Source organism: Bos grunniens, chromosome 21, assembly GCF_055505025.1.
Source record: "Bos grunniens cultivar Pamir isolate PY7600 chromosome 21, Bosgru_T2T1.0, whole genome shotgun sequence".
In the NCBI taxonomy this organism is placed as follows: Eukaryota; Metazoa; Chordata; class Mammalia; order Artiodactyla; family Bovidae; genus Bos; species Bos grunniens.
Genome location: NC_141185.1, coordinates 37,946,436 through 37,969,821, shown reverse-complemented (window position 1 = coordinate 37,969,821; position 23,386 = coordinate 37,946,436). Strand labels below are relative to the sequence as shown.

At 37.7% G+C, this 23,386-nt stretch overlaps 1 protein-coding gene across 27 annotated transcripts in view; it reads right to left on the bottom strand.

The window, feature by feature from the left end:
- Positions 1–23,386, bottom strand: part of PEAK1 (pseudopodium enriched atypical kinase 1) — a 314,448-nt gene that overhangs the window by 202,726 nt on the left and 88,336 nt on the right. For 6 of the 27 annotated variants that reach the window (XM_086363942.1, XM_086363951.1, XM_086363953.1 and 3 more), the window contains one exon: positions 20,049–20,127. The exons of 14 other annotated variants lie outside the window; for them this stretch is intronic. The gene's annotated coding sequence lies outside the window, so the exon portion shown is untranslated. Of the gene's footprint in view, positions 1–1,939; positions 1,991–20,048; positions 20,128–23,386 lie in introns of all 27 variants that reach the window. 7 more of the 27 variants (XM_086363955.1, XM_086363941.1, XM_086363935.1 and 4 more) reach the window with 2 other exon arrangements.

The following is a 23,386-nucleotide window of genomic DNA, read 5'->3' as shown; positions in this document are numbered from 1 at the left end:
CCAGTTCACTCACCAGCCCTGAGGAGAAGGCTGAGATCCGCCTTCATTACCACATTCTACTGGGAGGATCACCCGGATCCTGGCTGTTAGAACAGGACATCTAGCCACCCCACTAAGGGTCTCATAGTAATGGTCAAACAAGGGATGCAGCCTGCCCTGCCCCTGTTACAACCTGGGAGGGCACTGCAGGGACCTGGACTGCAGCCAGGCTGAGGTCTGCACTGTCCACTAGCCTATGTCTGGCGTGTGGGTGGATGGAGGCCAGCATCTCTGGTCCCAGAATGGGTCACTGAATGCTCCCTGTACTAGGGTGAAGGAGCCATAGGTGTGTGTGTGTGTGTGTGTGTGTGTATGTGAAATCCTGGATTCTAGTGGGGCAGCCCTAGCTGGCCCACCTGTTCAAATGGGCATGCAGCCAACCCTTACGGATGACTTGGTAAAAATTGGCAGGCCAGAAGTGCAGGAGCTTCATTACCACCTACAGGGCCATTTCCTCTACTCTCTGACATCAGGAGGACAAATGCTGGTGCTTCTTGGCCTCCCTCTCCCTCTCAGTGGTACCCCCATAGCAGCTCTCCCGCCTCTAACCGGACAAAGCTCACCCACTGGGCCACGTCCACCCCTACTGCAAAGTGAACTGGGGACACGGCAGCTAGGTATGACGGGTCATAATAACCTGTGTGACAGAAATGTATGAGGTTCAGAACTAACAGAGGAGCAAAGGAATTTAAAAAATGGGACAAAAAGTATTTAAAAGGTAGAAAACAGCCTGTGGTTACCAAATGGGTATGGAGAGTTAGAGAAAAGAAAGAGACTAGGACTATCCTTGTTTCTGTCTTGGAACTAGGTAAACTGTGAAACCATTTGCAGATACAAGGAACAGAATTAAGATAAAACAAAGGTCCATCTAGTCAAGGCTATGGTTTTTCCAGTGGTCATGTATAGATGTGAGAGTTGGACTGTGAAGAAAGCTGAGTGCCGAAGAATTGATGCTTTTGAACTGTGGTGTTGAAGAAGACTCTTGAGAGTCCCTTGGACTGCAAGGAGATCCAACCAGTCCATTCTGAAGGAGATCAGCCCTGGGTGTTCTTTGGAAGAACTGATGCTGAAGCTGAAACTCCAGTACTTTGGCCACCTCATGCGAAGAGTTGACTCATTGGAAAAGACTCTGATGCTGGGAGGGATTGGGGGCAGGAGGAGAAGGGGACGAGAGAGGATGAGATGGCTGGATGGCATCACCGACTCGATGGACATGAGTCTGAGTGAACTCCGGGAGATGGTGATAGACAGGGAGGTTGGGTGTGCTTCGATTCATGGAGTCGCAAAGAGTCGGACACGACTGAGTGACTGATCTGAACTGAAAGTGACAATGAGTAACTGTGACCAAGTAAATAACAAATATTACTATATTCCATCTTTCATCATAGTTACTGGTATAATTATCCTATTCTACATACCATTATTAAACTTGGGTTCAGTGGGAACCAGGATAATGTCAACAAAACTCTTTTCTTTTTACCCCATATATGGGGGCTTACATGTGGTAGGTCCTCAACAAATATGTTGAATAAATAATAATTTTGTCAACTAAGTTGATATGTGAATCGCCTAAGACTGTGTGCTTAGCTGTAGCAATTACAGGCAAACCAAATGACGATAGGGAAAACACACAGGAGTTTAATTTCTTTCAGGTAACAAGTAGTCTGGAGCTGGGCAGACCAGGGATAGTTCAACCCTAAGTCAGCCATGACATCATAGAACAAGGTTCCTTCTACTTATCTTACATTCCCTAGCATTTGTTTTCACGTTCATGCTCAACACCCAGGCACTGGTTCCGTTTTCCTGACAGGAAGACGGCTGAAGGGCCCAAAGATATCTCCCTTCAGGTTCTGAGCTTCAGTTTTGCAAACAAAGTCCTTCCCAGGATGTTTGTACTTACATCTCCCCTGTCCAGCGCTGTGTCACATGGCCAACCCTGGCTGAAAGATGTCTAAAGGAGAAGGAAGGGAGGGAGAAGGCAGTTGGAAATAGATATTTAATGAGCCAATCTAATTTGCCATGGTAGAATTCATACTTATTTTATCAAAGGTTTTATGGGCGAAAAAAAGAGATAAAGAGAAAACCAGAGTAGGGAAAAAAAATATTAAGAGAAAAGTAAGATAGCACCCCAAACCTGGTTTCTAACACCAGTCTCCAATAAAAGGAAGCACGCCTCCTTGGAAAAACGGCTGATTCTAATTCTGTGACAGAAAATACACAAGAATGCCTGAAACATCTTGCAGTGTCATAAAATAAGGAAGTGCCTAGAAAATAAACAAAACTGTGTTAATGGGGCTATATCCAAGGGGCACACAAGAGGCAATTGAAAGCCAATTTAATGGTTCAAAGCTTGAACAATTTGGGCAATAAAATAAAGTACTATTAGATTAAAACCCAAAGCATAAAATATATCTCCATGAGTTCATACTCACGATTGAATATATAAACAAATGGAGGAGAAAAGATAAATCTTCTGTGCAGAAGAATTCCAAGTAATTTATGTAGATACTCTTCCCTCAAGGAAGTAAAGCATAACTCTGACTCTAAGTGTAGGCTGTGCACAGAGACTTCCTTGTAAAAAGCAGTACGTGGAAAGGAGAGGGGCAAAATAACTTTACTGCGGAGAAACCTGACAAACACTACTTCAGCCAGGTGATCAAGGGTAACATCAACAGGGTTGAATCACACTCATGGTATGTACTTTTGATACAATGTGACAAGAATGGCACTTTATCTCTGTTGGTCTCCTCCCAAAAACCTATACTGCAGTAAGATCATGAGAAAAACCTCAGATTAATCCCAACTGAGGGACATTCTACAAAATACCAGTATACCTCAGAACTGTCAAGAACATCGAAAATGAAGTCTGAGAAACTGTCTGCAGCCGATAGTCTAAAGAGAAGTGAAAACTAAACATACTGTGGCACCCTGGATGGGCTCCTGCAACAGAAAAAGTATATTAGGTAAAAATTAAGAAAACCTGACTGAACACTGGGTAGGGAAAAATAATGTATCAATACTGGTTTATTAATTGGAACGAATGTCCCATACTGTTGTAAGATGTTAATAGGGGAAAGTGTGTTTGTGTGTGCGTGCGTGTGCATGTGTGTGTTTTGGTGGTGGAGGGTAGGGTACATGGGAACTCTATGCCATTTTCTCAATTTTTCAGTAAAGCTAATGCTTCTCTTAAAAATTTTCTGTTAAAAAAAATGGTACCTGTAATACCTCCACAGTATTAACAGTTTGAGATATATTTTACCAGTTTTGTTTTCCTCTATGAACATACGTATTCACACATCCAATAGTTTTATGGCTTTTCTTTTTATTTTAATTAAATGATAAATACACTAATGTCTACTCATACTCCTTCATTAGTCATGTCCTTATCATACATAGCCATCCTTAGATCTTAGCTCAAAAGTTATATTATCTGAGAGATCCTCCTTGGTTCCCAGACCTGGTTAAGTCCCTCTGACAGGCATGGACTTGGCTTTCCATACTGCTTTTTCCTAGTGCATATTACATTCCTAATCAAGTAATCAATTGAGAAATTAATCATTATTAATGTCTGTCTTCCCTCTAAAATATGAGTTTCATGTATTATTCATCACAATTGCCCCAGCATGGTGCCTTGGGCACAGCAGGCATTCAGTGAAGAGTGACTAAATAAGTGAAAGAACAGTGTGTGTACACAGCAAAGGAACTACTAAAACCATGTGACAGATACGGAAAATGTTCAAGATACCTTAGTAAAAAAGAAAGATGCACAGCAATGTGCACGGGAAACTTTTATTTTTAATAGTAATAACTAAAGCTTACTTGATGCACATAAAAAAAATAGACAACTTTGGGTGAGAAATTTAAGTATATTTTCAATTTCTAACGTATATAACTGTCATGCTTCAATTTTATATTTTTTGAGTTCTATGTCTCATTTCATCCACATAATCACCCACTCAGGTAGAGAGCCCCTAGCCACAGAAGAAGTGGCAGTAAAAGGTTAAATATGAACATGTGGTACTAGGGCTGGTTAAACACTGTCAGAGGAATGGTGTCTCCTGACAGTCGTGCACTCCTTACTAGCCCTAACAGTTTAACAATAAATAGTGAAAGTTGAAATTTCACGTGTATGATGTAACAGATTTTATTTTCTTGAGCTCCAATATCACTGCATACAGTGACTACAGCCATGAAATTAAAAGGCTCTTGCTCCTTGGAAAGAAAGCTATGATAAACCTAGATGGCCTATTAAAAAGCAGAGACATCATTTGGCCAACAAAGGTCTGGTAAGTCAGAGCTATGGTTTTTCCAGTTGTCATGTATGCATGTAAGAGTTGGACCATAAAGAAGACTGAGTGCCAAAGAATTGATGCTTTCTAATGGTGGTGCTGGAAAAGACTCTTGAGAGTCCCCTGGACTTCAAGATCAAACCAGTCAATACTAAGGGAAATCAACCCTAAATATTCATTGGAAGGACTAATGCTGAAGCTGAAGCTGTAATATTTGGCACCTGATGCATAGAGCAGACTCTTTGGAAAAGATCCTGATGTTGGGAAAGACTGAAGGCAAAAGGAGAAGGGGGCAGCAGAGGACAAGACAGTTAGATAGTATCACCAACTCAATGGACATAAATTTGAGCAAACTCTGGGAGATAGTGCAGTACAGGGGAGCCTGGCATGATGCAGTCCTTGGGGTCACAAAGAATCAGACATGACTTAGCAACTGAACAACAACAACTGTGCAACAACTGAATTTGAATTTAACAGCTACCTGTACATGTGTATGTGTGTGTGTTAAGTTGTGTGTGTTAAGTTGCTTCAGTTGTGTTGGCTCTTTGTAACCCTATGGACTGTAGCCTGTGGGGCTCCTTTGTTCATGAGATTTCCATGGCAAGAATACTGGAGTAGGTTGCCATGTCCTCCTCCAGGGGATCTTCCCACCCCAGGAATCGAACCCACATCATTTTATGTCTCCTGTATTAGCAGATGGGCTTTTTTACCACTAGAGCCATTTGGGAAGCCTTAATAGCTCTACAAGTTTAAATTAATCACTTTTATAATATTTCAAACGTCATACATATAGACAAATATTTATTGTGGCCCTAAGAAGACATCAATAGTAATTTTAAAAACTGGGTTACCTAGTGAGGCATGTGACAACTTTGATATAACCTCAGGGGAATTAGGCTGGGTGAAAAAAGTCAATCTCAAAGATTATATACTATATGCCATTTACATAAAATTCTTGAAATACAAAATTTCAGAGGGGGACAGCAGATTAGCACTGGCCCAGAACTAGGGATGGTGGAGAGGACTGGGTGTAGCTATAAAGTGGTAGTATGAGGGAGCTCTTTGTGCTTATGGAACAGTTCTATACTGGGGCTACAGTGGTAGTTAGACAAAGCTACACAAGACAAAATTGCACAGAACCGGATATACACATAGAGAAATGCGTGTAAAACTGATGAAATCTGAATAAAGTTTATGGATTGTATAGATATCAATTTCCTGGTTTTGCTATAGTACTATAGTTTTGTAGGAAGTTACCATTGGGGAACGGAGAAGGCAATGGCAACCCACTCCAGTACTGTTGCCTGGAAAATCCCATGGACGGAGGAGCCTGGTAGGCTGCAGTCCATGTGGTCGCTGAGTCGGACACGACGGAGCGACTTCACTTTCACTTTTCACTTTCATGCATTGGAGAAGGAAATGGCAACCCACTCTAGTGTTCTTGACTGGAGAATCCCAGGGACGGGGGAGCCTGGTGGGCTGCGGTCTATGGGGTCGCACAGAGTCAGACATAACTGAAGTGACTCAGCAGCAGCAGCAGCAGCAACCATTGGAGAAAATTAGGTGAAGAATACACAAGAATTCTGTACTACTTTGACAACTTGTGAATGCTTACCAATTTGAAATGAAAAGTTTTTAAAATGCTCCCCCCCCAAAAAAAAGGTTGATAAATGATACAAAAAAAAAAAAAAAACACAAAAAAACCCCTCATAATTTGTCCTTGCCTGAAACCCTTTGAATCAGGTTTTTAGGAATATCCAATACACAGAGCAATAACTGGATTGGAAGAAATACGACATTGCAGAGCTGTGCAACAACAGAATGGGATCTCAAGCAGGCAGGGAGTTCCTCATTGGAGGTATTTCAACAAAGAGAGGATGATTTTCTAAGGGATATGGTAAGGGATATGGTAAAAATAACTCATATTAGTTTTTAAGTGGGGTTTCCCTGGTGGCTCAGATGGTAAAGAATCTGCTGCAGTGCAAAGACTAGGGTTTGAGTCCTGCGTTGGGAAGATTCCCTGGAGAAGGGAATGGCAACCCACTCTAGTATTCTCGCCTGGAGAATTCCATAGAGAAGCCTGGGGGTTATAGTCCATGGGGTCATAAACAGTTGGACGTGACTGAGTGACAAATACACACACAAATATCTACTCTAAGCCACCATTTATAGATTTGACTAACATATGGGATAGCTAACACAAATCCCACTCCCTCTCTTCCCAACGTGTGATCGTATCAGACATTATGAGATCCTACCACTCCTTTCCAAATGTCCCCTGGAAGCCTCCTAATTGTTAACCCTGCTTATTTAACTTATATGAAGAGTACATCATGTGAAACGCTGGGCTGGATGAAGCACAAGGTGGAATCAAGATTGCAGGGAGAAATATCAATAACCTCAAATATGCACATGATACCACCCTTATGGCAGAAAGTGAAGAAGAACTAAAGAGCCTTTTGATGAAAGCAAAAGAGGAGAGTCAAAAAGCTTAAAACTCAACATTCAAAAAACTAAGATCATGGCATCCAGTTCCATCACTTCATGGCAAATAGATGGGGAAACAATGGAAACAGTGATAGACTTTTTTTCTTGGGCTCCAAAATCACTGCAGATGGTGACTGTAACCATGAAATTAAAAGATGTTTGCTCCTTGGAAGAAAAGCTATGACTAATCTAGACAGCATATTAAAAAGCAGAGACATTACTTTGCTGACAAAGGTCCGTCTAATCAAAGCTATGGTTTTTCCAGTAGTCATGGATGGATGTGAGAGTTGGTCCATAAAGAAAGCTGAGTGCCGAAGAATTGATACTTTTGAACTGTGGTGTTGAAGAAGACTCTTGAGAGTTCCGTGGACTGCAAGGAGATCAAACCAGTCAATCCTAAAGGAAATCAGTCCTGAATATTCATTGGAAGGACTGATGGTGAAGCTGAAGCTCCAATACTTTGGCCACTTGATGTGAAGAACTGACACACTGGAAAAGACCTTGATGCTGGGAAAGACTGAAGGCAGGAGAAGGGGATGACAGAGGATGAGACAATTGGATGGCATCACCGACTCAATGGACATGAGTTTGAGTAAACTCTGGGAGCTGGTGATGGACAGGGAAGCCTGGGATGCTGCAGTCCATAGGGTCGCAAAGAGTTAGACATGACTGAGTGATGGAACTAAACTGACCACTTTTTTCCAAATGTCCCCTGCTGCTGCTGCTAAGTCGCTTCACTCGTGTCCGACTCTGTGCGACCCCATGGACTGCAGCCTACCAGGCTCCTCCGTCCATGGGATTTTCCAGGCAAGAGTACTGGAGTGGGTTGCCACTGCCTTCTCCGCCAAATGTCCCCTGGAAGCCTCCTAAATGTTAACTGATACTCTGGGTAGTCACTGCCAGTTAGTCAGAGCTGATACCTCCTAACAATGCAGTCCATATTCTATAAAATCTTCAATAATGGCAAAACTATAAATCTTAATTCAAAATAAAGCTTTGCCAAACCTTGTGCTAGACTGAGACTAACAGCCTAATACGTTCTAGAGAAGACTGTCTCCAGCTGCAACAGTAATCATAATCACTATGATAATGCTTTGAAATTTAATAGCCACTCTGATCTAATGACCTAATAGTAATGGAACTTTATCATTGCAAATAAATTAGTCTTACCTTTCAAACTCTTCTTAGAGAAAAGGTGAGAAATTATTCTTGGCCTATAACAGGTGAAATTTTAGCACACACAAAGTGAGCAATAGTTTGCCCCAAACACAGTTAACAACAAACAAAAAAAGTATACCCAAGTACCACTTGAGTATAAAGCTCAAGACTTTGAATCTTTTGAGCATTCTAAAAACACTTCAATTTCAAAAGGAGTATAAAAAAGAAAATCTCAAATAGGAAAATTAAGTTTACACTTAGTAACTAAAACTATTATCTCTGACAATTGAAGAGTTAATATTAATAACTAACTTTGAAAGATTCTAAATTAAAGAAAGCAAAGGGAATCAAAACTGGCTGTCACTGCCAAATAGGAAATCTTTGATGAATACCTAGAATCTGGGAGCAGCTCATGATACTAAAGGAAAAGAATACTTCAGCTAATCAGTTCAGTTCAGTTGCTCAGTCATGTCCGACTCTTTGCGACCCCATGAATCGCAGCACGCCAGGCCTCCCTGTCCATCACTAACTCCCAGAGTTCACCCAAACTCATGTGCATCGAGTCAGTGATGCTATCCAGCCATCTCATCCTCTGTCATCCCCTTCTCCTCCTGCCCCCAATCCCTCCCAGCATCAGGGTCTTTTCCAATGAGTCAACTCTTCGCATGAGGTGGCCAAAGTATTGGAGTTTCAGCCTCAGCATCAGTCCTTCCAACGAACAGACTTCAGCTAATAAACAGACCTACAGCACAGAGATAAAAGGTTCTTTGAAGAGTTTCATTGTTTCTTAAGATGTTTTAAAGAATAAGAAAAGGTAAAACCAAGCACTTCAGCTAGCTGAGAAATAAAATAAAAATATCAGATGTGTACCTCCTGTAGACCTCTGTTTTCTAATATGGTCCATCATTAAATCCTCTCAAATAGCTGTTCTACTCCATGCGACAATCTGTCCTAACATTCTGGGCCTGCTAACACCAAATTTACAGATGTACCCAATTAGAGCCAAGCAAACTGATTGTCATTTTTAGCAATATCACTAGAGATGGTGCTTTATTCTTTCTTTCTTCATTTTTCTTATTTGCAAGATAGGAAGTTGCTCCCAATAGAAAGCATCTTTAAAGGGTCAACTCCAAAGCAAGGCCAAAATATGAGGTTTTATTATGATAACCAAAATGCATCTTTGTAACAAAAATATTGTTGTGTTTTATGATATATTTTGATTTTTCTCTTGGTAATTGTCACTGACATTGGTGACATATGATATAAAAACAAGAAACAGCTTTAGAAAGATTCTCCAAGGTAAGAATGGTTGCCTCCTTCAGTCAGTAGTGACTTCTGATCTCTTGATCTTAGTCTCTCCTTATTCCCTACTGTCATCGCAACCAAGAGAAATCATTTGGTAATAAACTGATTTAATAAATCAGTTTTATTTAATAAATAAAAAATTTGGTAATAAACTGTCCACTCCTACCATATTGTAATTATTTGTATATGTAACTTTCTCTTCCATTGTCCTCATTTAGAATAAAACACTTTATCTCATACATTTTCTATTGATGCTTGCACATAGCAGGCCTTGGGGAAATGTTTACCAAACATTTAATAATCATGGCAAAACCCGCCACTGTTTACTAGAATTTTATTTTCCAGGTTTTTCTAGACTAAATAAAACAGAACAGCAACATCCAACAACTTGTGCTTTGCCGCTGCCATTCATTATTTTTCACATCCAGGAGACGAGCTAGTTGAGTCTCTTATTTCTTTGTGTCAAAATTTAAGACTTCAGAGGCCGACAATGACCTCCTCGAGGGCAGGAATCACATCTTATTTATGTCTATACTCCTAGTACCTGGGTATGGAATATGAGCTCAATAAATGTTTGCTGAGTAAAGGCATTATTAAACTGATCCACAGTGCATTTTCCATACTGTCTAAAAATAATTTCTAATATTGTACCCATAATCCATGTAGAAGAATCTCAAAATATTTGTCCCATTAGAGTTTACAAGGCAATTTGGTGCAGAGCAGTGATATATTAAATTGAATTCAGTTCCTAAGTTCTATGTAGAGTAAAATCTGAATATGAAAAAAAAAAAAAAAAGAGGTAAAAATACCCCATCTAGAATACATTCGGAAAACCCTTACGTTAGTGCAACCTCAGCAAACAGGTGGAGCTGAGTTGTCATGCGCTTTTATATTGAGAGGATAAATGAGCAGTGACAGGGCCACAGAAAAGCCAGAAGCAGTTAAACTCCTTGTAAATTCTACATTCTCTGGGCTAATTAAAGTTCTCAAGTGGAAATCCCACCTTTCTATTTTGGAAGTGATTTTAAAAAGATGTTCGTGAGGTCTTTAGATCTATTTTCCTTCAACAATATACAGATGAAATTTTCTTGGCTTATAAGTTAAAGATGATTTTTCTAATTGGGATCTGGAAATCCAACTACATCTTTCTCACTGCTTTTTAAAAATCTCTCTCCCTTTTAGTGACCAAGATTCTTTGATATGAATATAATCAACATAAATGTTAAGTTACTTGAAGCTGAAGTCATTATGAAGAATGGATTAAGATTTAAAAATAGGTACAAATAGAAGATAATAGTATAAATAGGACAGAGAACTGGAGATAACTGTAATTTTTCCAAAATAAACTATAACCATAGACTGCATCTAACTTCTACAGTTTAGAAATCTAATACTATACAGTTAGAAATTTGTCTATTAAATGTTCTAAATGTTAAGAGAAATATGATCTCAAAATATTCTCCACAGACTATAAGAGTTAAAATCTCCCCATCTGCTAAGCCATTTCAGTCATCTATCTAAGCATCCTTCTCCTGTTTCCCTGCCTTACTCCCACCCAGATTCATCTTTGGATTTTAGAGACTGATATAATGAACTTCATCTTTAGTGGCCTATTAACTTTGATAAAGGGACTCTAAAATATTGATAACAAACACTTTCAACTATTCTCTTGTGATAAAAAACTACAATATTCTGGGTCTTACTTTTGGTCTTAACAATCTTTCCAACAGATGAGTAAACACAGAACTTTTAAATTAAGAGAAATAAAAGGAAGGACACAAAGTATTTCCAATAAAAACATAAATGCCAGAACCATTTTGAAACAAAGTTATACTCTCTTCATTAGAATGAAAATTAATCTACATTTCCTCCTGGTATAAATGAAACACAGGGCTAGAAAGCTTTGTTTTGAGACTCCTTCTCTCTTTATTTCAATTTGTATTTTCCATCTGATGACAGCATTGTCTGAAAACAGGGAATTTCCCTCATCATAGAAATTTTCTGGTGGCACTCTAGAAGGAAAAAAATCATTCTTGGCTCCCAGTCCAATTGCCTAGTAATGGTAGAAAGACAACTCTCTAAGACAGTAAGATGGCTCTGGAACTGATCTCATTTACCCCAAAATATAGAATCATTCATAGTCTATATTCTTGATATTATTCTGTTTAGGAAGTAGCTTGTCATTTGGGATGTACTTAAAAAATTATCAGTGACAAATGAGTTCTTGATAGAGGTAGACAGAAGATAAACTACTTTATGTACACTATATTTTAAAAATTCTCAGAAAATTTTTAGTAAGCAAAATAATCCCAGTGGGTGCTACGATTCTTTACCTCAAGTAAACGTATTTAACAACAAACTACATCCAAGAATGTCTTTTACAATAACAATGATATTCAACTATCACTTAAAGTAAACTTTCAAAACATGCAACAAAAATCCAAATACTTCTGATAGGGCTCACTGTTTTCCACAGAAATTAATAATATCATTAAGGCCAAAAATAAGCAACCAAATTTTAGAAATAAGAACCAAAGATTTTCTACTAAAATGTATTCCCAAATGATTATCAACACAATGGTGAATAGCTTAATGATCTTTTAATAACTATAAAATCAAGTATTTGGATGTTAAACTATTCCCTGCACTCATAAGATTACTATTCTAAATTAAGTAAATCAATATTGGGAAAAGGGTACATCTAAATTAAAACCAGTCAGTTAAATAAAGAAACAACCCAATGAATCATTATAAATTCCTATGCCAATAAGATAAAAACTCAAACTTGGCTCTAATGTATTCAAAGTATGTCTGTATTTCTTTTACACTCACAGTCTTTGTAAATAAGAGGCAGATAATCATTAAACAAGTTCCTTTTTATAACTTATACAAATATGTTTAACAACTGACCAGTTTTAAACATAAATGGAACATTATGTCAAAAACTACAAAATACACTAAGGCCATAATTAAATATTCCTATTTAACAAGAAAAAATTAAATATCAATTATGATTGAATTGTTTTATGTTAATCCTGAAAAACTAAACCACTATACCAACTTTAATAAAATACACTAGATATTCTTTTTGATATAATCGGAATCATTAAAAAGAATATGTTTTAAGTGGGAAAAACATAATGTTACTACAAAAGTCAAAGGTTAAAATAATTAAGAAGATATTTATACTCTGAAGATTTAAGAATTAATTGACACACCTATGAACAATCAATCATCAACAAAAGAGACATATACACTGGGGCAAAGACAAAGACAATCTCTTTAGCAAGTGTAACTGGGAAAGCTGAACAGGCACATGTAAACCAATGAAGCCGGGACACATCCTCACACCATACACAAAAACAGAGCCAAATGCTTTAAGACATAAATATGAGACCATATGTTAATCCTATATGAAAACATAGGCAAAACCAGTATTTTCTTAGGTCTGCCAAGGCAACAGGAATAAAAGCAAAAATAAACAAATGGGACCTAATCAAACTTGGAAGCTTTTGCACAGCAAAGGAAACCATAAACAAAATGAAAAGACAACCTACAGACTAGGAGAAAATATCTGCAAAGGATGTAGCAGACAGGGGCTAAATTTCCAAAATATACAAACAGCTTCTATAATTCAATAACAATCCCTCCAAAACAAACAAACAACCCAGTTGAAAAATAGGCAGAAGCCCCAAGTAGACATTTCTCCAAAGAGGACATACAGATGGCCATTAGGCACATGGAAAGATGCTCACTGTCACTAATTATTACAGAAATGCAAATCAAAACAACAATGGGGTACCACCTCACACCAGTCAGAATGGCCATCATTAAAAAGTCTACCAATAATAAATGCTAGAGAAGATATGGAGAAAAGGGAACCCTCTAACACCGCTGGTGGGAATGTAAATTGGTATAGCCACTCTGGAAACCAGTGTGTAGAGATTCTGCAAAAAACTAAAAGCAGAGTTGCCATATGATCCAACAATTCCACTCCTGGACATATATCCAGAGAAAAGTCTAATTTGAAAAGATACATGCACCTCTATGTCCATAGTAGCACTATTTACAATAGCCAAGATATGGAAAAAACTTAAATGTCCACTGATAGATAAATGGATAAAGAAGATGTGGTACATATATACAATGGAATATTACTCAGCCATTAAAAATAATGAAATAATGCCATTTGCAGCAACATAGATGCAACTAGAGATTATCATACTACAAGTAAAAAAAAAAAAAAGAAAGACAAATACCATGTAATATCACTTACATGTGGAATTTAAAATACAACACAAATGAACATACCTACCAACAAAAACAGACTCTCAAATACAGAGGACAGACTTGTGGTTGCCAAGGAGGAGCGAGGTGGGGAAGGAAAGGACTAGGAGTTGATTAGCAGATGCAAACTATTATATATAGGATGGATAAACAACAAAGTCCTACTGTATATTCAGTATCAATGATAAGTCATACTGGAAAAGAATACAAAAAAGAACATATGTGTATATATATGTATATTACTGAGTTACTTTATTGTAGAGCAGAAATTTAAACTTTGTAAATCAACTATATTTCAATAAAATCTTAAAAAAAGAATTAATTGATAAACATGTTATGGGAAAAGAAGGAAATGGCAACCCACTCCAGTACTCTTTCCTGGAAAATCCCATGGACAGAGAAGCCTGGTAGGCTACAGTCCATGGGGTCGCAAAGAGTTGGACATAACTGAGAGACTTCTCTTTCTTTCCTTTTCTTTATGGGAGAAGAAGCGAGCCCTCCAACAGTTCACAATGACTTCAAGGACATTTTAATACCACAACTAACAGCTTCTGGACAACTACTACCCTGCAGTCCAGTGGAAATGACTCTAGTTTAATAATGGAAGTTTCACTTTCCAATAACAGAAGATCAGTTTACAATAAACCATATGGATTTTAATCCATAATGATAGGCCCATTATTACAAACACATTTTAAAAACTTTTCCAAGTATGAGCCTAAGCTTTCTCTTCAATGAAAACAATAGTGTATAAACCTTATACAGTTGTGGGGATTAGAAACAATGTTTAAAAAGTTTCTAGCACAGAGAACTTGCAGGGTATCTGGCACAATTACATGTTTTAAATATACTACAAAACTGCACATTAAACATCTTTAAAAAGAATGAAAAAAAGCAACACCTGGGTTAAAGATCTAACATCATTCAGACCAAATTTAGTAACTGACATTCTTTTGTACAGTATTCTGTACAAAAACTTTCTAATGTTGTAACAAAACCACCAAAGGTTTTAGTTAATACAGGAGCCAAATTAAAAACATAAATAAAGAAAACAGAATAAATAATATTTACTGGCTACGTATTACCACACTAGGCACAAAGCTAGCAACATATGACAATAAATCTATATTATAGTTTTACTGATGAGGAAACTAAGGCTCTGAGAGCTATTCAGTGGCAGAGCTGGGATTCATGAGGGTCTGAATGATAGCAGACTATTTTCTGTCCACAGTACCACACAAAATTCATAGAAAAGTAATTAAGAAATTCAGAAACCATAAACTAGGCAAGATAGGTGTTTTTGAAGCACAGGAATTATTCTCACTTAAACATTTAGGGAACAAGAAGAATACCAGTTGTAGGTCATTGGAAAACTTAACCAAAAAACCAACATGCCCATTAGACAAAAAAAAAAAAGTCAGATATAGCAAAATATTTACCATCAAGTTGCTTAATAGATATACAAAGATCTAGGAGGTATAGATGGTTTTCCAGACTACAAAAACAGTAGTTCATAGATTAAATTTCTTCATATCTAAAATGTAAGATATTTCTCTTTCTATAAAGAAGAAAAAAAAAACATACTTATTTTTTATTAAAGTATAGCCAACAGGCCATGAAGTAATTTTGCAATTTTTAAAACAAGTGCCATTACATATTTGCAATTTACTAGTGATTTCAAACCAAAATACAAAGCAAAATAGACTTTTATCATGGCCACCGTGCTCCTTGCATCATCTGGATAGATACTTGCTCCTCGGATCAAAAATCCAAAATCTCCATTTTCCAGGTAATTTTAGAGGACTAAACATTGCCAATCAGAGCAAGGGAGAAAAAAGCAACAAAGCAAGGGCTACTATTTTCCTGCAATACAAAACTCAAGTTATGCCTCCAGGTAATAAGAGTTTTATTGATTTACCATTTAAGAACTCAACCATGCAACTAGAGACTGTCATACTAAGAGAAGTCAGAAAGGGAAAGACACATACCATATGATATTATTTATACGTGGAATCTAAAATATGACACGAATGAACCCATCTACGAAACAGAAACAGATTCATGGACATAGAGAACAGACCGGGGGGTGCCAAGGGGAAGGTGGGTGAGTGAGGGATAGAGTAAGAGGTTAAGGCTAGCAGATGTAAGCTATTACATATAGAATAGATAAACAACAAGGGCCTACTGTACAGCAAAGAGAACTATATTCAATATCCTGTGATGAACCACATGGAATCATAATGGAAGCATAATGGAAAAGAATATAAAAAGAGAATGTATATGTAAACAGAATCACTTTGCTATATAGCAGAAATTAACACAACACTGTAAATCAACTATACTTCAGTTAAAAAAACAAACTCAGTTATAACCAAGACTGAATTCCAGTCTTTTTTTTCTCTCTGCCATTCAGCATGTTCTAGATCAGTACAACTCTTACCTAGTTTACAGTAAATTGGTTTTCAAATGTTCTAATATTTGATATAATCAAGCAAATCAGAAAGATAAGTCAGAGGAGAAAACTCACAGTGCATTCTAACGATTTGTACAAATAATTTTCAGGAAATCAGCAACACAACTCACACTCATTAGCTAGGATGACCTAGATGTGACCATCCTGTTGATTGACACTGCAGTTTTTTGTCACTGGGTTACTCTGCATCAGTGATGATGTAAAAACAGCAGAACATATAAGTAAAAATGTACCCCGGCCACACCAAATTTATAAAAACTGTAATAAAGCAGTCTTCTAAGAGTTTACTTCACAAAGGAAAACAAGGATGACAGGGGAAATGCTGACTACAGTCTGCCCAGGCTTGAAAAAAGTTGTAATTTCCTTCCTCAATCAATTTCACTAGTCAGTTAACTAACATCCTGGTTCTAATTTAAGGGCTGGGCCTGCTCACTGTCTGAATCACCAGACAGAAGGGAATGGCAAACACAAAAAGGAAAAAAATACAACTCAAATTTTTAAATGTGTGTAATACTTTTAAATGTGTGTAATCAGGGAAAAAACACAATAAAAACAAAAGTAGCTTTAAACTTTTTTTCTCTGATTTTAAAAGTAATAGTGGGGCTTCCCTGGTGTGTGTGTATGTGTGTGCTCAGTTGTGTTCGACTTTTTGCAACCCTGTGGGCCCACCAGGCTCTCTTCTGTTCATGGGATTCTCCAGGCAATAATACTGGAGTGGGTTGTCAGTTCCTCCTCCAGGGGATCTCCCTGACCCAGGGATTGAACCCGAGTCTCTTCTGTCCCCTGGATTCTTCGAGAATCCGCCTGCCAATGCAGGAGACACAGGTTTGATCTCCGATCTGGGAATATTCTACATGCTGTGGAACAACTAAGCCCATGCTCTAGAGCCCAGGAGCCACAGCTACTGAAGCCCACTTGCCTAGAGCCCGTTACACAGCAAGAGAAGCCACCGCAATGAGAAGCCTGGAAACCACGACGAGAGAGTAGCCCCACTCTCTGCAACTAAAGAAAAGTCTGCGCAGCAACTAAGATCCAGCACAATAAAAAATATATATAAATAAAATTAAAAATAAATAAATAAAAGTTACAGAAAATTTGAAAAGCACAGACGTGTATAAAGAAAAAGTCATCAGTAACTCCATCAGAGATAATTAAATATATATTAGTATATCAACACATACACAGTTATTTTTTCAAAAAGGTGTTTGTGGGTGTACATTACAAATCCAGAATCAAACCTCTTCTCATCATTGGTCCAAACTACTATCATCTGTTGTCCGGGTTATTACAATAGCCTCTTAACTCCATTTTCCCAGTACTGTTCCTCTCCAGTCTATTCTACACAAAACAGCCAAAATGATTTTAAAAGTCAATCAAATTTCATTTCTCCGCTCAAAATCCTACAATGACTTCTCGTCTTAGAATCATAAAGGCCAAAGTGCTTATAATGACCTATAAGATAACTCTAATGGCCCTCCATTTTCATCCCCAATCTTTACTTCTCTTACCTTATTTCCTACACACTGTATCCCTTGGTCTATCGGACTCAGGGCTTCCCTTGTGGCTCAGCTGGGAAAGAATCTGCCCGCAGTGCGGGAGACCTGGGTTCAATACCTGGGTTGGGAAGATCCCCTGAAGAAGGGAACGACTACCCACTCCAGTATTCTGGCCTGGAGAATTCCATGGACTATATAGTCCATGGGGTTGCAAAGAGTTGGACACAACTGACTGACTTTCACTTTCACTTTATCTGACTCAGCTACTGACCAGCTGACTCCAGCTACTGACTCCAGCTCTTGCTGGAACACATACATATCTCTGCCTGAAGTCTTTGGACCTGCAGTTCCCTTCATCAAGAACATTTCCCCCCTGACCCCCCCGGCCCAGATAAAACATTGCTTTCTCTCTCCTTAGCTTTCTTTAGGTCTCTATTCAAATGCCACTTTTCAGAGGGGCTTCCCTGGTGGCTCAGTGGTAAAGAATCGCCTGCGAGTGCAGGAAACGTGGGTTCAATCCTAGGTCCAGGAAGATCTCACATACTTCAGAGAACTAAGCCTAAGCACCTCAACTACTGAAGCCTACTAGAGTCCCTGGGCTCCGCAAGAGAAGCCACCGCAATGAGAAGCCTGAGCAATGAAACTAGAGAGTGGCCCCTGCTTGCTGCAAATAATGAAAAGCCCAGGCAGCAATGAAGACTGAGCACAGCCAAAACTAAAACAAATAAAATTTTTTTAAAATGTCACTTTTCAGAGACTTCCTTAACTTACCTTATATAAAGTAGCAAAATTCCTTCTCTTTTTCCTTGGTATTTCCTATTTACCATTAACCCTGTTATATTTTTCTCCAAAGCACTATAGCCAACTGACAAATTTTTTGTTTATGGTTCTGTCTCTCCTGACTAAACTGCAAATTCTATGACAGCAAAGAAAGAATCTGTTTCGTGACACACACACCCCTGCCCGCCCCATCGCCACCCCCCGCGCCCCGCCCCCACCCCGCCCCGCCACACACACACACACACACACACACACACGGCACTCTACCTCTACATTCTAAAACAATATCTGGACTGTCACTATTTGTGAGTGAATGGCTGAATAACTGCATGAGCAACTGGGATCAGACTATACCTAAAATTTATACTCAGCCTTTATCATTTACTATTATTATCTGGTAAAGCATTCCTAATTTTCACATAGCATCCTATTATAGATACAGACCACAGTATATTCAATTTTCTACTTTGAATATTTAGGTTGTTTCTAAATTTTGTTGTTCTAAATTTATAATATCATAAATATCTTTGTACACACTTTTATATCCTCATATATACCAAATATCCCTGAATATATACCTTCTTGCACAGCTTTGGTAGTTTTTTTAGGATAAAGTATTTTAAATAAAATTGTTGGATCAAAAAGCAAATATATCATGAATGCTTTCAACACATTTTATAAACTATAAACATCAATAGGTGAGTGTAAGTAAGATGAATACATAGTATACATGGATAAGAGTGTGCACATGATAGAGCACAACAATCAGAGGTAAGGAATCAGAATTATATGCAACACAAGGATAGATCATTTAAATGAAAGGCTGAATTTTTTTAAAACAATATAAAAAGTTTAAACTTTGAAAAAAGAAGAAAACAGAAAAAAACAATAAAATGAGATATATAGCCCAGTGTCATTTATAAAAATTATAAATTTATACACAGAAAACACTATGTATTTTCTAAAGATACAGAAATATCCAAAGATGTATGCTATGCTATGCTATGCTATGCTAAGTCACTTCAGTCGTGTCCGACTCTGTGCGACCCCATGCTAACTACCTTAGAATGGGTGCTTATGAAAGGAAGCTAAATGAGTAGAGACAGGGACATAAGTGGGATAAAGACAACAAAATAACCAATCAAGATACAGGTCTAGTCCTTGGGATGCCAGCATGAGAAGCATTATTCTTCTCCTAAATGCTGGGAAAGAGATAGGGGAGTAAAGAAAATCCAAATAAACTCAACTGGGCCAGTATAATCATAAGAGTTCCATGTAAACAAAAACTGTTCTAAGTACAATTATACAAAATTAACATCTTTCATTTTAAAAGGAGCCAAGAATATTTCACATATTTTAGAAAAAATTCAGTAAATATTGATTTTTTTTAAAAATCAAGAAACTATAATCATAGGATTATAGTCAATAATCTAAAGTAACTATATGACCAAACTGAGAATTTGATGATTTGTCTGAAATTACTAGGTCTATAACATCCCAAGATTAATCTGAGTACAATACTGACCATAAAAGACCCTGAAGATAACATTCCAAACACTATAAATCCAGCATTGGGAATCTATACAAACTCAATTTTTAATTTACACATTTGTCATAGAAATCATGTTACAAAATATTTACCATAGACCAAATCCTGTGAATGAAATAACATCTAAAACCATGGCATCACATAAACTTTAGAAAATACAGTAGGAAAAAGTCACTTCTCAGTACCTCTTTATTGGTATAGCACCCATATAAACACAGTCTTAAATAGAAGGAGTACGGAGAAAAAATCTGAAGCACACTTCATCTGAGAAATGAACAAAGAAGAGGAAACTATTTTAGCATTTCATGCAATGGAATTGAGCAAGAACTTTTGAAAAATCACTTCCCTTAGCATATTGGTCTATTCTTATTAAATTACAACTGAATCTGCCAATGATGCTTTACAATATAATAGATTCTTCAGGAAGTCAATAAAAAAACAATCTGGATTGGAAGTGCAATTATATAGCTTTCTGGAACCTATAATAAATGATCTTGAGGAAGAGGGATATCACTATTTTTCAAATGTACAAAACAATGTAAGTTCAAGCTTTTTTCTGCTACTGAACTCAAACTATACACCAAAGGATGCAAAATGAGCAACAATAACCAAATCAACAGTGACAGGTTAGTGTGCACAACTAACACAGCAGACAATGGGAACAGCTTTCTCTAAAGACTGCAGTCCTGTGTAACGCAGATTTAATTTAGGTCACAGAAAATTCTACGAAGATCTGACAGCTTCTGCTTTGACGAGATGAAACTTGCTGCATACATCAGCATAAATAATTAGGTTCAACTGTACATTCACCAAACAAAATAAAGTAACTTTCCTCAAGCTGGGGGAGGAAGCTATAGCTTTACCTCTACCTTGAATTGTAGGGATCTTCTGATTTATCCTAGAAACAGTGTTCTCTTTTAGAACTGATAATTACAGTTGTGCTGTTTGGTTGCTAAGTCATGTCCAACTCTTTTGCTGCATCATGAACTATATCTCACCAGGCTTCTCTGTCCATGGGATTTCCCAAGCAAGAAAACTGAAGTGGGATGCCATTCCTTCTCCAGGGTATCTTTCTGACCCAGGGATCAAACCCCACCTCCTGCAATGGCAGGTGGATTCTTTTCCACTGAGACCCGGGAAGCCCATAGTAAAGGAAACACACAATAAACAGAGTCCCCAAAGGGACTTTCACTGAGGGTGTGCTGATTTTATCCGAGGTTAGGGAACTAAGATCTTATATTCTTCATTAAAAAACAAACAAACAAAAAAAGAGTCACCAGAAAGAAATCTACAAAAGGTAGGATCTTCAATTAGCAGTTCACTTTAAATAATTAAGTCTTTCTGGCTTCTGTTGAGTATTTTTAACAGGGTAGCTGCAGAACATGATATCAATGATATAATGTCATTTGTGTTTGAATTCTAAGAGCCACACACACACACACACAGCCCCCAAAAAAAAGCTTTTTTAGATTCAAGTCAGTAAACCTCTGGAGGGTTGAAAAATTTAATGTACAGGTCAGTACTGTCTATTTATACTAATACAGGAAACCAATATAAAATTATAACTGTTAACAAATTATTTAACATTAAATGACTCTTTAATTAAAGAAATATTCTTTCCTATAGTAAAAATAAAATCCTATAAATTGCAAACACAATGCTGAGTTTTGAAATAAACAAGTTGATGAAATAGGTGTAATATACATAGTGTTGTTAATGTGAAATTTAAAAACTTGTAAAAATCCCATAAAGTATGATACACAAATACTTAGTAAACTATAAAAACATGCTTAGATTTGAAAAATACCAAATTCATAAAACTGATTACTTCTGAGACAGGGAGAGGGATGAGACTGGGAGGGAGTCACAGGAGTCTCAATTACCATGATTCTATAATCTGTATATTTATCGGCTAAAATGTTAACAGCTTATTTGGCAGGCAATATTTTATTTGCCATGGGTCTACGATAATGGTAGACCAATGACATTATGAATTTGTCAAAACCCATGAAGGTGTACAACATAAAGAGTGAATCCTAATGCAAACTTTGGGCGTTAGTTTATAATAATCTATCAACATTGGTTCATTAACTGTAACAAATATACCACTCACTGTTCTGTTTCAACCTTAAATTAGTGTACTGTAATTTTATTTCAGCACTAACCACTCAGAGTTAGTCTGGTATACACAAACCAAAGGGCATTAACCAAATACGACTGCACTTACTTTAGATGCCAGCCACTCTTCAGGGATCTCCAGGCTATCTGCATTTCTAATCAACTTGCCACATACTCAGAGATTCCTATGAGTGCCTCAGTTTGATAACTTGCTAAGACAACTGACAAAACTCAGGAAAGCATTATACTTATTATTATAGTTTTATTATAAATAATACACACAGGGAAAGCTCTAAGATGGCCCTGAAAAGGGGCTTCCAAGCCATCTCCCTATGAGTCAGGGTGCATCATCCGCCCAACACATCACTGTGTTCACCAATCAACATTCTCCACTGAGCTTTGGTGTCACTTCAGTCGCTCAGTTGTGTCTGACTCTTTGCAACCCCATGGACTATAGCACACCAGGCTTCCCTGTCGTTCACCAACTCCCGGAGCTTGCTCAAACTCATGTCCATTGAGTTGGTGATGGCATCCAACCATCTCATCCTCTGTCATTCCCTTCTCTTTCTGCCTTCAATCTTTCCCAGCATTAGGGTCTTTTCCACTGAGTTGATTCTTCATATCAGGTGGCCAAAGTACTGGAGTTTCAGTTTCAACATCAGTCCTTCCAATGAATATTCAGGACTGATTTCCTTTAGGATTGACTGGATTGATCTCCTTGGGTCCAAGGGACTCTCAAGAGTCTTCTCCAACACCACAGTTTAAAAGCATCAATTCTTCAGCACTCAGCTTTCTTTATGGTCCAACTCTCACATCCTTACATGACTACTGGAAAAACCATAGCTTTTAACTAGATGGACCTTTGTCAGCAAAGTAATGTCTCTGCTTTTTAATATTCTGTCTAGGTTGGTCATAGCTTTTCTTCCAAGGAGCAAACATCTTTTAATTTAATGGCTGCAGTCATCATCTGCAGTAATTTTGGAGTCCCCCCAAAATAAAGTCTGTCACTATTTCCACTGTTTCCCCATCTGTTTGCCATGAAGTGATAGGACTGGATGCCATGATCTTAGTTTGTTGAATGTTGAGTTTTAAGCCAGCTTTTTCACTCTCCTCTTTAACTTTCATCAAGAGGTTCTTTAGTTCCTCTTTGCTTTCTGTCATAAGAATGGTATCATCTGCATATCTGAGGTTATTGATATTTCTCCCGGCAATCTTGATTCCAGCTTGTGCTTCATCCAGCCCAACATTTCTCATGATGTACTCCGCATATAAGTTAAATAAGCAAGATGACAACATACATCCTTAACATACTCTTTTCCCAATTTGGAACCAGTCCATTGTTCCATGTCCAGTTCTAACTGTTGCTTCTTGACCTGCATCCAGATTTCTCAGGAGGCAGGTAAGG